Here is a 14,323-nt window from a genome sequence, read left to right as displayed (position 1 = left end):
AAAACAAATAAAAACTAAAATTTCTCAATAACAGCACAAATAACTGGAGGACAGAGGAATCATGCCTTTATCATTCTGAGGGAAAATAATTTTCAACATAGATTCCCATATCCATTCCAAGTAGCAGTCATGTTGGGGGGAAATAAAGATAGTTTCAGTTGTGTGCAATTTCAAAATATTTATCTCCTGTGTACTTTTCATCAAGATCTTTCAGATGCTGTGTTCCACCAAAACAAGGATATAAACCTTGAGGATTTAAAAGAAATGGCAAATAGCAGAGTGAACAAGTGAAAATTGGATATGGTGGGAAGGGTAATCAGTTAACACCATGGTCAAGGACATCTAGCTTTCCTTAAGTATAGAGCATAGCTAATATTTATATAAGCACTAACTGTGTGCCAGTCACCATTCCAAGTGCTTGACATGTATAGTATTAATTAATCCTCATTGAAAAGCCTTCTATGGTTGAAAAATCAAAGTAATATATGGTGACTTCCAAGGCTGAGGCTCAAAAGGTGATAGAGCTTCCATCCAATTCTCTCATTTAGCACATATACCTTTGGAGCATGTACATACAGCTGCTCTGAAACCATTATACTCCAGCGACCTTGTGGACAGGTGAAAGACACGGAGGGAGTCGGGAATGCTGGTTGTTCCAGCCCCCAGTACTTTGAATTTTCCCAATCCCAATGCCATGCCTGAGAATGAAGAAGACTTCAAGATGATTTCAGCATCCTCTCTGCCTTGTGGAAGCCAGGTGAAGCACACAGTGAGAACCTTCTTGCTGAGCCCAATCACCAGAATCATAAGACATAAGAATAATAAACAACTATTGGGATGGGGTGTGGCTCAGTGGCCGAGCCCTTGTCTATCATGCACAAGGCCTTGGGTTCAATCTCCAAAACTGTGAAGAATAATAAAAAGAGTAAATAACTTGTTTCATAACATAAATACTTCTTGGAGCAATAGATATCCAGAACACTTCAATATAAAAGTGGAATTTTAAACCAGACTTTTGACTCTCCCTTCCTAATACTTACTGAAATGCATAAGCCTGTAAAGAGAGGGAATTTTTACTGAGTGACAAGTCTCTCCTCTGACACTGGAGATGGCAATTTCAGGATTCTGGTTAGCTTATCTCCAGTCTGGTCACTGGCCAGGAAGCAGGTAAGGCTTGAGGCCAGATAACCCTTGGCCCCTTGGGACAGTGGCTTTGCAAAGCATTGAAAAGAAAGCTTACATAGGTGACATTCCTTGCCAGCTGACTTCCTCCATAGTCCTTTCAGGCTGCTGGAAGGTAACCAGCCCTGCAGCCTAAGATATGAGAGGAAGATTCCAGCAGCATCCAAATAGTCAGGCAGGGAGCCAGAAAGAATTAGCTCATTCTGTTTGGGGACAAAAGCAAAGCTTTTTCAACTTTCAAGGATGAGTAAGCATCGAAAATACAGAGAACCATAAAAAATTTCTAGACCTTAGAAAATATAACACCTAATAGGTAGAACTAACTTTTTGTTTTGTTTTATAATATAAAGCAGAAATAAATTTTAAGCAGCCTCTGCTATGTCTTGCATAAATAAAACTGACCAAAAAAAAAAAAAATAGGACTAACATGAATATTATTTGTGGTATAGAATTAATGGTTGTAGACTAGACTTGACTCCATTATTTTACTGAATCACCTACTGAACATTTATAAAAATGGACAATATATTTATTTGCAAAGAAAACCTCATTAAATTCTAAAATGGGACTGGGGCACAGTTCGGTCCAACATGTGCAAGGCCTGGATTCGATATCCAGTATGGTCAAAGAAACCCCAAAATTCTAAAATAAGAAGAGAGTTTGAACCCCAACACCATCATTTTTTTGGCTGGTAACTCTAAGAAAATCATTTATCTTCTTTGTGCCTATTCATCTTTAGAATAGGGATGATGATAGTGCCTACTGTATACAGACTAAATTATGAGGATTAAATGACTTAATATATGTTAAGCTTTTGGAAGAGTATTTGGTCTATTCTAAACCATATGTTAGAGTTGGCTATTTTTTCTGATCACAGTTAAATAAAATAAAAATTTGGTAATAAAACGGTATATATATATGAATATATATAGTCGATGGACCTTTATTTTATTTATTTATTTATATGCGGTGCTAAGAGTCGAACCCAGTGCCTCACACTAGGCAAGTGCTCTACCACTGAACTACAACCCCAACCCCTGGTAATAAAACTTTTAGCCAACCATGTCTAATCACAGTCAATAGTATTTTCTACCACCTAATTATGGAGATGCCATGTTTGAAAACTCTAAAGGAAAATAGGCCATCCTTCAAGATGTTAGCACCATCCTTTAAGATACGTATTCATTATCTACTAGAATTACTGGTGTCAAAGAAAAACCTAGGGTCTGGGGGTTTAGCTTAAGTGTAGAAAACTTGTGAATTCCTGGGTTCAATCCTCAGTTCAGAAAAAATAAAAGAAAAATCTGACATCAAACGGATCCTTCTTCCTTTGTTGATTATTTATAAATGAATTTTAAGATTTCTTCTTTCTCTTTGAAGAATGTATTTAGGAGTGAGGCCTCTTTCCCTAGTCCTGGTTGGCACTCTCTCTTAGGTCTGTTCATGCTGAAGAATCAAATCTTTCCTAAACTCAGAATCTTCCTTCTCCCATACGGTTGACTGTTCTCCGGGCTGGGAGTGTGGTTCTATAGAAGATGACACTTGCCCAACATGTACAAGGCCCTGGGTTAAAGCCCCAGCACCAAGGCAGGGGCAGGGAAATAGATAGTTTCTATCTTCCATAATCTCTATTGGAGGCTGTGGAACTTTGGAATAGAGATTTATCCTCGGTTGCTTAACCTTTCTTCACTTGGTTGTTTTTGCTTTGAACTTTAGCTATGAATTTGAAAGAATCCTTAGGTTTGAACCCATGAGCTCATTAATTCCATTTTTGGTTGTCCATTTTATTCAGTTCATCTACTAAATTTTTTAAAATTCAGTTTTATCCTATCAAACATGCGTATATATGTATACATATCCATATATATATATATATATATATATATATATATGAAAGATATATATTTTGGGGGGTACTGGGAATTGAACTCAGGGCATTCCACCACTGAGCCATATCCCCAGCCCTTTTTTGTATTTTATTTAAAGACAGAGTCTCACTGAATTGCTTAGCGCCTCGCTTTTGCTGAGGTTGGCTTTGAACTCAAGATCCTTCTGCCTCAGCCTTCTATCCCAGTGGGATTACAGGCGTGTGCCACCATGCCCTGCTATATTTATATTTTTTATAGTGGTGTTGGGAATCAAACCATCTACTAAACTTTTAGAAATATAGGTTTAATTTTATCAAATATACATATTTGTAAGATATATCTTTCTTTCTTTCTCTCTCTTTTTTTTTTCTGGTGACTCTAGGGATCAAACCCAGGGCCTCCCCTATGACAAGCAAGTACTGTACTACTGAGCCACATCCTCAGCCCTAACTGACATACATTTTTAAGAGCTAAAAGTCTTGTTGAAAGAAACAGCAGTTGTTTTCCCTCCTGGCTGCCTGAGGACCACCATCAAGAACACACAGGAACTATTCACACCAGGACATTCAAGACCAACCAACGACTTCAAGGGAAACAAGCCGTCATCAATGCCCTTCATCCTGGGAAGGTGATGGTATCTAAGACATAAATTCAGGACACCCACCTGTAATCCCAGGGACTCAGAAGGCTGAGGCAGAAGGATGGCGAGTTCAAAGCCAGTCCAAAAAAAAAAAAAAAAAAAAAAAAGGAAAGGCATTCTGGAAAACTAACCAAAATGCACAAGACCATTCCAGATGTCGTGTTTGTAGTTGGATTCAGAGTTCATTTTGGTGGCGGCAATATAACTGACTTGGGTATGATTTAGGATGCCTTGGATTAATTAAAGAAAAATGAATCCAAATGTAAACTTGCAGGACATGGGCTGTATGAGAAGAAAAAGACCTCAAGGAAACAGTGAAAGGAAGACAAGAATATAATGAGGAAAGTCAGGGGGACTTCAAAGGCCAATGTCAGTGAGGCAGAACGCAGAAGTAAAGATTCCATGATGACTTTATCTGTGGTGATTGTGTCAATTTTCATGAGAGGCTTGATAAACTGCACATACTTGAAATAGGGAAAGAAAGAAAGAGAGACAGACAGAGACGGGATGGGGGAGGGAGCAGCCTTCCATCTCCTCTCTGCACTGTCTTTCTGCTAGACGCTTAGTGCTGCTTTAGGCACCAAACCATCTGGGGACCATAAAAGTGCACTGATCTCTGAGTTTATATAATAGGGCACCCCTATCACATTAGGTTTGCATTAGGCTTGGTAAAATGTTTATTCAAACTTTGTAAAAGAGATTCGCGGGGCAGGGGGGGGGGTGGAGTGGGAGCCGGGAGGGAAGTCTCCATTTTCAATTTGCTAAATTGTGCATGAGGGAGATATCCTCCACCCTGTCCCCCAGTGGTAGTGGCAGCCCTAACTTCTGTAATCAGCGCCCACCTTCTGCTTTCCCCCGCCTCACACCCACTCACACATGAGCAGATCATTTCCCTGATCTGCTTGCTTCACTTCCAGCCTGGACTCCTAAGCCAAGCAAGGCACAGCAAGGCGACCAATGAACAACCTGTCTGCTGTTAGCACACCTGCTGTTGCGTGTTCTCTTTTGGCAGTGTGATCATCTTCAAGGACCCCCCTGCTGTTGGGGAAAAGGTATTGCCTAATTATCTCACCTCCAGATATTGGATCTTAGAACCTCATGTTTGCCTAATGGACAGATGTAGGGAGCAACATCCCCCAGTCTCATTCCCAGTGTTAATCCACAAACAGCAGAGCATATGTCCATCAACATATTTATATATGTACATTCTACAGGAAATACATCTCTCTTATCTTTTCTCGGGGGGAGGGGAAGTGCCAGGATTGAACCCAGGGCTTGGTGCATGCTAGGTAACTGCTCTACTCCCCTCTACAGGAAATGTATCTAAGAATAAGCAGCAACACTTGCTATTTTTGTTTTTCCTTGCCTCTGAAGAACAATACCTAACACCCCCCATCTCCCCCAAACCCAAAAACCTGTTTTGGTTACCATGAGTCACTGCAGATCAACAAAAAGGAAAACCTTATTTGACCACAGGGAGGCTAATTGCTTGCATTTTTTCCATAGTCCAGCATAGTTTGATGATCAAATGACAACATATTTGCAGCTACCCTCAGGAAAGTGCTCATACCACTCCTCACTCCACTCAGAAGCTTGGCAGCAGCCAGAAGGGCTTTCCCCGCTCATTGTTATCGTCTTCTTCTTCTTCCTCTTCTTTTAAAGTGGTGCTGGGATTGGATACAGGGCCTCACACATGCTAGACTTGCTTTACCATGAACAACACCCCCTGCCCCACATTACTTTTGTAAAAACACCTGCTCTTCAAGCTTGTGCTTCAAGCTGTCCTGCTGCTGTGCTGCTGCTCTCGCACAGCCTCATCAGATCAAACCGTGGCTATGAAAATGAGCTCTCGGTCAGGGTTGTAGCTCAGTGGTAGAGCATTTGCCTGGCACATGTGAAGCACTGGGTTCGATCCTCGGCACCACATAAAAATAAACAAATCAAATAAAGATATTGTGTCCATCTACATCAAAAAATATATATATAAAAAAAAAGAAAGAAAATGAGCTCTCATCATAGGAATAAACATGATCTCATTTGTTTTCACAAATACTCCTAGTAGATATGGGTAGCCCTGCAGTGACTGCAGTTAAGTGAGCTGTCATAAAATACAGAGCTACAAATATTCCAGTATGAAAATTGTCATGTTTTAAATGTCTGTTTTTGTAGAGGTGCTTTCTGTGTGAGCTGAGGTTGGGACCACTACTAGGTTCAAGCAAATCTGGGTAGGTCTGGCACATTGGTGGGAAAGGTCCTTCAGAGGTCTGAGGAGACCATGCAAGAGGGGAAGAAGACAGCCATGTTGAACTTAATTAAGGAACAAAGACCCAGTAATTGCAGGTCACCCTGTCAAGGGAGAAGGGATGTCTCTGAAGAAGGGTCTGAACAAGAGTTCTGCCAAGGCCTCATGCCTGGGCTGTTAATTCAGAAGACAAGGGATGAGGGGCCAGGGGGAATGAAGAAAAGACAAACAGACACACATAGAGAGTAAGAGGTGGGGGCAGGTGGTTCAGCCAACGTGATAGGGGCAGACTGACACCAGAGTTAGCCCAGCATGTTTATTATCTAGGTTTCATCAAAAGGTTATTTGTGGGAAAGTTTCAACAAAGCAGGCAATATGAAGGATGCAGGACTGACGGGACATTAGAATCATCTTGTTTCATTCAGAATCCTCTGTCCCTGAGAATTGGTGTCTGAGCTCAACACCTTGATTGATAACTCTGGCCTGTGCAGTTTTCTCAGGCCCGTATCTCCATAGCAACTGGGCCACCTTGACCTGCAGCTTTGCACAGGCAGCTCCCAGGACAAATGTAGCCATGAGAGAGTAAAAGGCCACCATTGAAATCACAGCTCTCCACAGAGATCCGGAGGTGGGGAAGGAATTTGCCTCAGGACCAGCAGGGTTCTTGGCATTCGTGATGGAAAAGAATTTCAGTGTGTGGTAGACAAAGGCATAGACAGAGGTTTACTTAGGAAGTGGACACCCACTCAAGGAAGAATGTGAGCTACCTCGAGAGTGAGAAGCCCCTCCTGTGTTGAGGCCCTAATATTTATGGAGGGGCCAAACTGGGAGGCGGAGGCAGAGTGGAGTCGCAGAGTGGGGTCACACAGTCTCACGCCCGTTCTTCCTGCACTGGTCCATTTCCCTCATTTTACAAGGACGTGGGCCAACGGCATGTTGCTCAGGAATTGCAATGGTTCATGGTTGTTTCCTGCATTTTAATGGTCAGTGGGCACTTCCTTTGAGACTCAGTATCTTTCCCTTTATTCCCAAATTCTTATCTCAATCTGGAATCCCAAGAATAGAACTCAGTCTTTGGGAAATAAGTCTCAAATACAGGGTGGGATTGAACCAAACCCTATATTATTTCCTTCTGCATCCTAATAGACCCAGGGAAGCCTATTGGAGATGACAGTTAAGTCATGGATTTTAATATAATAATGGCACAGTGACTGTTGGCTCTTCTGAATGTGTCAAAACCAGCACCCCAAACCTAAGAGGCAGTTTTGGGGAACCCTCGATGGAAACACAATTTTGCTTCAGCTAACTACATGTCCCTGTCATCACTAGAGGATAGAGAAAACAAACTGATGACTCTGGTGGAGACTCCTTCCCCTCTTGCACAGGTGGTAGGTCAAGCAATCCCCCAGCAGCAGAGATTACTGCAACTGTTGGTTCAGTTTATCTCACTTCTATAGATTTAGCCTGTAAGAAGACACAAGCTCAAATAGATTCAGAGAGTTTGTTATAGTGAGATTGGAATTTGGGGATAAAGGGAGAGATACTGAGGCTTGAAGTAAGGGCCCATGAAACCCCGAAATGCAGAAAGCACCCATGAAACAAATCGCTGTTCCCAAGAGCCCCATGCCTTGGGCCCATGACCTTGACCCTGCAATGCACAAGCACAAGGAAAACCGGTGTGAAATTATATACCTCCACCTGTCGTCCAGTCCCGGTAACTGTCCCCCTTTAAATATTAATACCCCACATCTACAGGTTGTTGTCTCTCCCTCTGAGACAACATTCTCCTTTGAATGTGTATCTACTTTCCAAAACAAACCTCCATTTATGCCTGTGACCAGCAGGTGCTGGGATTCTTTTACATCATATATGCCAAGAACCCCACTGGTCTGAGCCAAGTTCCCCCTTCTCTCTTGGAACTTGACTAGACCCTTTTTAGGAGATGGTCCTCCCCAGTGAAGCAGCACCACAGGTAGCATGAGCTTCACTTTGACATAGGTTCCCCCTTACCTCCAAGTCCCATGGGCCAGGTGGAGCCTGGTAGATGCCAGGTGGGTGTACTGGGTATACAGTGGATCTGTCACAGCCAAGGAACCCTGAACCTAGGAAGCCCCTAGCCTTATAAGGGTACTGCTAGCAAATGTTTATCCTCTCAGGTCTTATTAGCTTGGAATGTGAATAAATCCTCCCCAGGAAAGGAAGAGTAGTGTCTCTAGCTTTAATACCTCAGAGTATCTTTAGTGAGGGTCATCTCCACATCTCTCTGCAGGAAGTCACTCTTATCTTTCCAACGCTCTCTGTTATGCAAGCATCTTTGAACAGAACTCTCAATGCCTTTTGCTCAGGAATATCACAAGAAAAGCAAAATTCATGGAGAATTATCTCAACAATTACAACATCTTATTATAACTTCTGAAAATGTCAACTTTGATTCACAGCCCAGTAATAAAGATTAGCTTTCTTAAAGACTAACTTTAATATCATGAAAATGTCACTGTAGATCATTATGTCATGCGAAATACAAAAATCCATGAGTAATGTACAAGAATGATGAATTTTAGTTGACATCTTTCTGGGAATGTTAACTCTGTACTGAGATGTCTTGAGAAGGGCATTGTTGACATTTTGGGCTGGATGATTGTCATGGGAGACTGCCCTGGTGTTGTAGGGTGGTTAGCGGCATCCCTGGCCATCCACTAGATGCCAGTACCACTACCCTCAGTGTGACAAAAATATCTCCAGACGTCACCAACAGTGTCCTGGGGGACAAGATCACCTCCCATTGAGAACCTCTGCCCTATGAGATGCTATTCTCATGTAATCATATTTAAAAATAAGTTCTCAAATATTTAAAAACTCAGGGGAAAATCAATGGAATTTGTATAAGATCCTGAAAGGTAAAGAAGATCTAATTCCATGGAGGGTGGTGCTATGTGCATAATTAGAAGTCTCCATATTTTAAATATAAAATGTTCCCAAACTGATCTGTAAACTCAACACAATGGAAATCATTTCATCAGAAGTTGTGGTATGCATGTGGAAACTGACAAACTGATCCTAAAACTTTGACTACAATGCAAAAGGCCCCAAATGGTCAAGTCTATCTTAAAGAAAAAGATCAAAGCTAGTGACATAAAATGATCAAGACTTAATACTATGGTGCTTGAGTCAGTATGATATTCACACAGATTGACAAACAAGTAGAACAGAAGATAGAAGGCAGAAACAGACTTTCACCTATAAGGTCACTTGATTTAGGCATAGATGGCAGTACAGTGGGGAAAGAATGGATGTGAGGAGAATTTTGAAAAGTGAGACTTAAGGTGGAATAATATATTTACAATATGTGAATTTAAAAGGGCCAATAACAAGCATGTATAAAGAATCCTGTAAATAAAAGAACTGTTGGGCTGAGAGTGTAGCTCAGTGGTGGAGCTCTTGCCTGGCATGAGGCCCTGTGTTCCATCCCCAGCATTGCCAAAAACCAAAACCAAACAAGCACAAAACAAAATTGTAGAGCAAAAACATGGTAAGAAACAGGATATTTACACGTTGCCTTATTACGTACTTATTAACTACAAAGAGAAAACAATAGTGCTTCACGGCACCTTCATCAAGTGATCAAAGTTAGTCTCCCCGCTGGTAAGAGAGATCCCGTCATGTTGCTCTGATTTCGTGCGCTGAGATAATGCGAAGATGCATTATCTGATTTTAATTTTGAAGGTTTTCTTGAGACAAATTGAGGGTACGTTACAAAATAACTGGCCAGTACTCTTCCAAAGTATTAAGTCCATGAAAGACAAAGATGACAAAACTGTCTCAGGTTTATGCAGACCAAAGAGACATACCTGTAAATAAAACATATAATCCTGAATTGAATCCTGGTCCAGAAGATACTAGTGAGACAACCAATGATATTTTAATAAGATCTAAAGATGAGTGCCAATGATAATCTTTTTTTTTTCTACTTAATTTTTTGAGGAGGTTACTGTTGACGCATCCAGGGGCTATATATATATGTGTGTGTGTGTGTGTGTGTATATGTGTGTGTGTGTGTGTGTATGTGTGTGTGTATATATATATATATATATATATATATATATATATATGTATCTTTACCCCTGAACTATATCCCAGACCTTTCTTTTTTTTCTTCTTCTTATTGTGAGAGAAGGCCTCACTAAGTTGCTTAGGTCCTCACTAAGTTTGCTGAAGCTGACCTCAAACTTGCGATTCTCCTTTCTCAGCCCGCTGAGTTGCTGGGATTACAGGTGTGTGCCACTGTACCTGGCTGATAATTTCTTGATTTTGATAATTAGATTACAATTATGTAAGATATCAAGACAGATGAAGGAAATATGGGATTATTTTGAATTCTTTTTTCCAATGTCTGAGATTACTTTAAAAGGAAAAGGTGAAGGAAAAATGAAATCTTTGTGAAGTGCCTGTTCAAGTATTTTGCAGGAAACTGGCAAAACTGGATGTCTTTTCCAAGATATACAAATAACCAAAATGACACATGAAAAAATGTCCAGCTTGGTTAGTCACTAGAGAAATGCCAAATAAAGACCTGGTGAAAAACCATTACTCACACCAGAAAGTCTAAAATGAAAAAGACTAGTGATATCAAATGTCAGATTGGAGGGGCTCCACTCACTGCTGGAGGACTATAAATTGATGCAACCAAACTGGGAAACAGTTTGGTAGCATCCATTGAAGCTGAACAAATGTACAGTCTATGACTCAGCAATGTATGTAAAGTTCCTCAAAAGAGTTTTTGTGGCACTGGGGATTGAACACAGGTGCACTCTACTACCGAGCTAGGTCCCCCGCTCTTTTAAATTTTTTTTTTAATTTCAAGACAGGTTTTTGCTTAATTGCCAAGACTGGCCTCAAACTTGCTGTCTTCCTGCCTTATCTTCCCAAGTTGCTGGAATTACAGGCATGTCCTCAAATAATATTTTCAAAAACTTTATAGCAGTGTTATTTGTCCTAGTCAATAATTATAAACAATTTGTATGTCCATTAAACCAGGCGCAGTGGCATGTACGTGGAGTCCCAGCTACTCAGGAGGTTGAAACAGCAGGACCACTTGAGGCCAGGAGGCAAGACAAGTAAAAAATGAATTCCTAGCTGTATTATTTGTTCCAAGAACTGGAAACAATTTATATGTCCACCAGTAATGGAATGAATATATAAAATATGGTATAAGCATACAATAGAAAGTTCTACGGCAAGAGAAATATCAAACTGCAAGTGCACACAACAATATGGATGTCTTTCCCAAACCAAACCTTGGGTAATGGACACCAGGCATAAAACAGTACCTGTTATATAATTCTACTTGTGGAAAATTCAAAAGCAGGTAAAATTCAACTGTGTTTTCAAAGTCAAGATAATGGTTACCTTGGGAGGAAATAGAGAGTTTCTGGGTCTCTGTAACATTCTATTACTTGATCTACACCCTGATTACGTGTACGGTCCCTTCATGTGAATTCATTGAGCTGTGCAAATTCATTGAGCTGTGCACTCTCCCCTACGTGTGTGATGTTTCCATGAAGAGTTCACACGAAAACAAGCCATCCCTTGATAGAAATCAGCATATTTCTCTAATGCATAATACACACAGCTAGCTCAAACTGACAAGTGGATTCAGCTCTTAGGTGGAAGAATGCTTTGATTGGTTCTGAAGGAAAAATTATTTTCAGAACAAACAATTGATCTTACTGAACCATTTGGATAACTTTCTCAGCTGCAGCCTAACTGCATAGTGAAAGAACATCACAAGAATCAAATCATGAAGTGGTGACTAAATATACTTTAGAGAATGTTGTGCTAGTACATGTTGTGGAAGAAAATTCTATCACTAAAATGTTAGGTAAAATGAGTTGGCTCTTAAAATGTAGTTTCTTTCTTTAAAATAATTGATCACTTGCCGGGTATGGTGGCGCATGCTTGTTATCCACTACTCAGGAGGCTGAGACAGGAGGATCACAAGTTCAAGGCCAGCCTCAGCAGCTTAGGCTCTACACAACTTAGCAAGACTCTTTCAAAATAAAAAAAAACAGGGCTGGGAATGTGGCACAGTGGTAGAGTACCCCTGAGCTCAATCCCTACTGCATTAACAAAATAAAAAAAGAAATGAAGAAAAGATTATAGACCTTGGAGAAGCATACATCATAGATAGAATCTGGCAACATTATTAAAGACAAAACAATATTGCTTCAATGTAATTGGTACATTACAATCTGTGTTCAGTCCCCATACCCCACTCCCCGCCGCCAATTGCTTGATTTTAACAATAAAATTTTAAATGTAAGGCCGAGTAATGAAGAGTTGTATTGAGCCTGCACATTATCCTTAAGGGCATGTCTACTATTGCAGCTTCACCACCGTTTGATCTCTGGGCCTTGAGCTTCTCCAGGTCTTTGGAGGTAAACAAGAAAACGCTCTACCTCCTAACAGGTGGGGGTTGCACTGGTGTGTACATTTATTAAAACTCACTGAACTGTACACTTAAAGTTTGTGATTGAATGTATATAAATTATGCCCCAATTTTTAAAAAAAGAATGCTAAAATGATGAATAGCTTTTTGTTGCCTGGAGCTGAAGTTTGAGGGACTCCCCATCATGTGGTCAGTAAGTCCTGGTGGAATTTTCGGGAAGGGTGTCAGATGGGAGCAGGATCCCTGAGGCGCGACGTGTTTCTCCTGGGTTCATGCATCAGCAGCCTGAAGGAGTCAGACACAGAATAACAGGAGGGAGTTGGACGTGAGCTGAATGGACTGGGGAACAGTGATCCTAGTTAATGAAGCTGTGTGGCGGGTGATAGGTATTTCCAAATCGCGTAACAGAAGCGCCGGCATGGACTCAACTCTGGCTACCTCCGAGTCCCAGCCTCCGGGCTCCCCCGACCCGACGCCCCCGGGCCTCTTCTCCCAAGTTCTCGGTTTAGTTGGGAGAAGTGTTTCCAGTACAGGAGCGAGGTTGCCATCTAGTGGTAAGGGAGGTTACCACGGGGATGAAAGCAGCAGGGAGAACGAATTTACTAAGAGAGCCTTTTTACAGAACCCAGGTCTCTTGGCAGAAAGTAACTCTCCAACCGTGAATTTCCAGGCTTGGGTTAGTTACCCATTGAAGGACTTAAAAGGAGCTTTTTGAAAAGATGCTTTGAAACTGGAGAGAACTGAGGGAATTCCCTCAAAGTCAATTTCCTCGTGCATTTGTGCAATTTGGAAAAGTCGTCTTTCATGTGGGTGGATGAAGCCCCGGGGTGAACTGCTTGGATAATGGAAAACAGATTGCATTTCAGCCTCCCTCCCCTTCCTCTGTCAGGAAATCTTGTACAGTGGACAACCTGCACAACCATGTGCTGCTGCATCAGTACCTTCTGCGGGCACCTCAATTGCCTGCAGCAAACCTCAAGTACCTGGTGTGAGTCAATAGATGCCCCCAGGAAAAGGAAGCTGAGACCGTGGTAACTGGAACAAGAGTCTGGGTTCCTGGCAGCACCACCTCCTGCTCCGTGCCTTAGAAAACACCCTCTCTCCGGTTCAGAAAGCTCATCATTTGTGAAGTCTTCCTTGCTTGATAGTCCGGAGCTTCCTGGTCACTTTGAAAGCACCTTTCTTAGACTTTATCATGTGTTGTTATAATTTCTACACGGATTCAGTTAGTTTCCCCTCACCCATGTCAGCTTTGGGTTTGTGGAATTTCTGTTTGTTTTCTATTTCAACAATATTTGCATTTCTCCTCATTCTTTCCATCATACTTTCTTTAGTTTTACTCTATTTTTCTTTTTCAAACGACTTTAGCTGAACTCTGATACATTTTAAGCAACTTTTTCTGTACCAAGGGTGAACCTGTGGGCACTTTACCACTGAGATACAGCCCCAGCTTTTATTAATTTAGTTAGTTATTTTTGTGCCAGGGATTGAACCCAGGGGCTCTTAACTACTGAGCCCTTTTTAATTTTTTATTTTGGGACAGGGTCTTGCTAAGTTGCTTAGGGTCTCACTAAGTTGCTGAGGCTGGCTTCGAACTTGTGATCCTCCTGCCTCAGCCTCTGGAGTTGCTGGGATTGTAGGTGTGAACCACTGTGTCCAGCATTAGGCCATTTTTGTGTGCCTTTTTTTTTTTTTTTTTTTTTTTTTTTTTCTCTCTTTTTGGTGTTGGGGATGGAACCCAGGGTCTCACACATGCTAAGCATGTGCTCTGCTACTCAGTTAAGCTGTTTTTTATTGCAACAAAATACATATATAACATAAAATTTGCTGTTTTAACAATTTTTGTTTGTTTGTTTTTGTGGTACTAGAGATTGAACCCAGAGCTTGGTGCATACTAGGCAAGTGCTGTGCCATTGAACTACATCCCCAGCTCTATTTTAGCCGTT

The 14,323-nt window shown here is 41.2% G+C and overlaps 1 pseudogene; it reads left to right on the top strand.

Annotated features, from left to right (window-relative positions):
• Positions 1–643: 643 nt before the first annotated feature.
• On the top strand, positions 644–4,164 carry LOC124963571 (40S ribosomal protein S24-like; annotated as a pseudogene).
• The last annotated feature ends 10,159 nt before the right edge of the window (positions 4,165–14,323 follow it).

This window comes from Sciurus carolinensis, chromosome 13 (assembly GCF_902686445.1).
Source record: "Sciurus carolinensis chromosome 13, mSciCar1.2, whole genome shotgun sequence".
Classification (NCBI taxonomy): domain Eukaryota; kingdom Metazoa; phylum Chordata; class Mammalia; order Rodentia; family Sciuridae; genus Sciurus; species Sciurus carolinensis.
The sequence above is the reverse complement of the archived record's forward strand: the minus strand, read 5'-3'. Positions and strand labels throughout refer to the sequence as shown.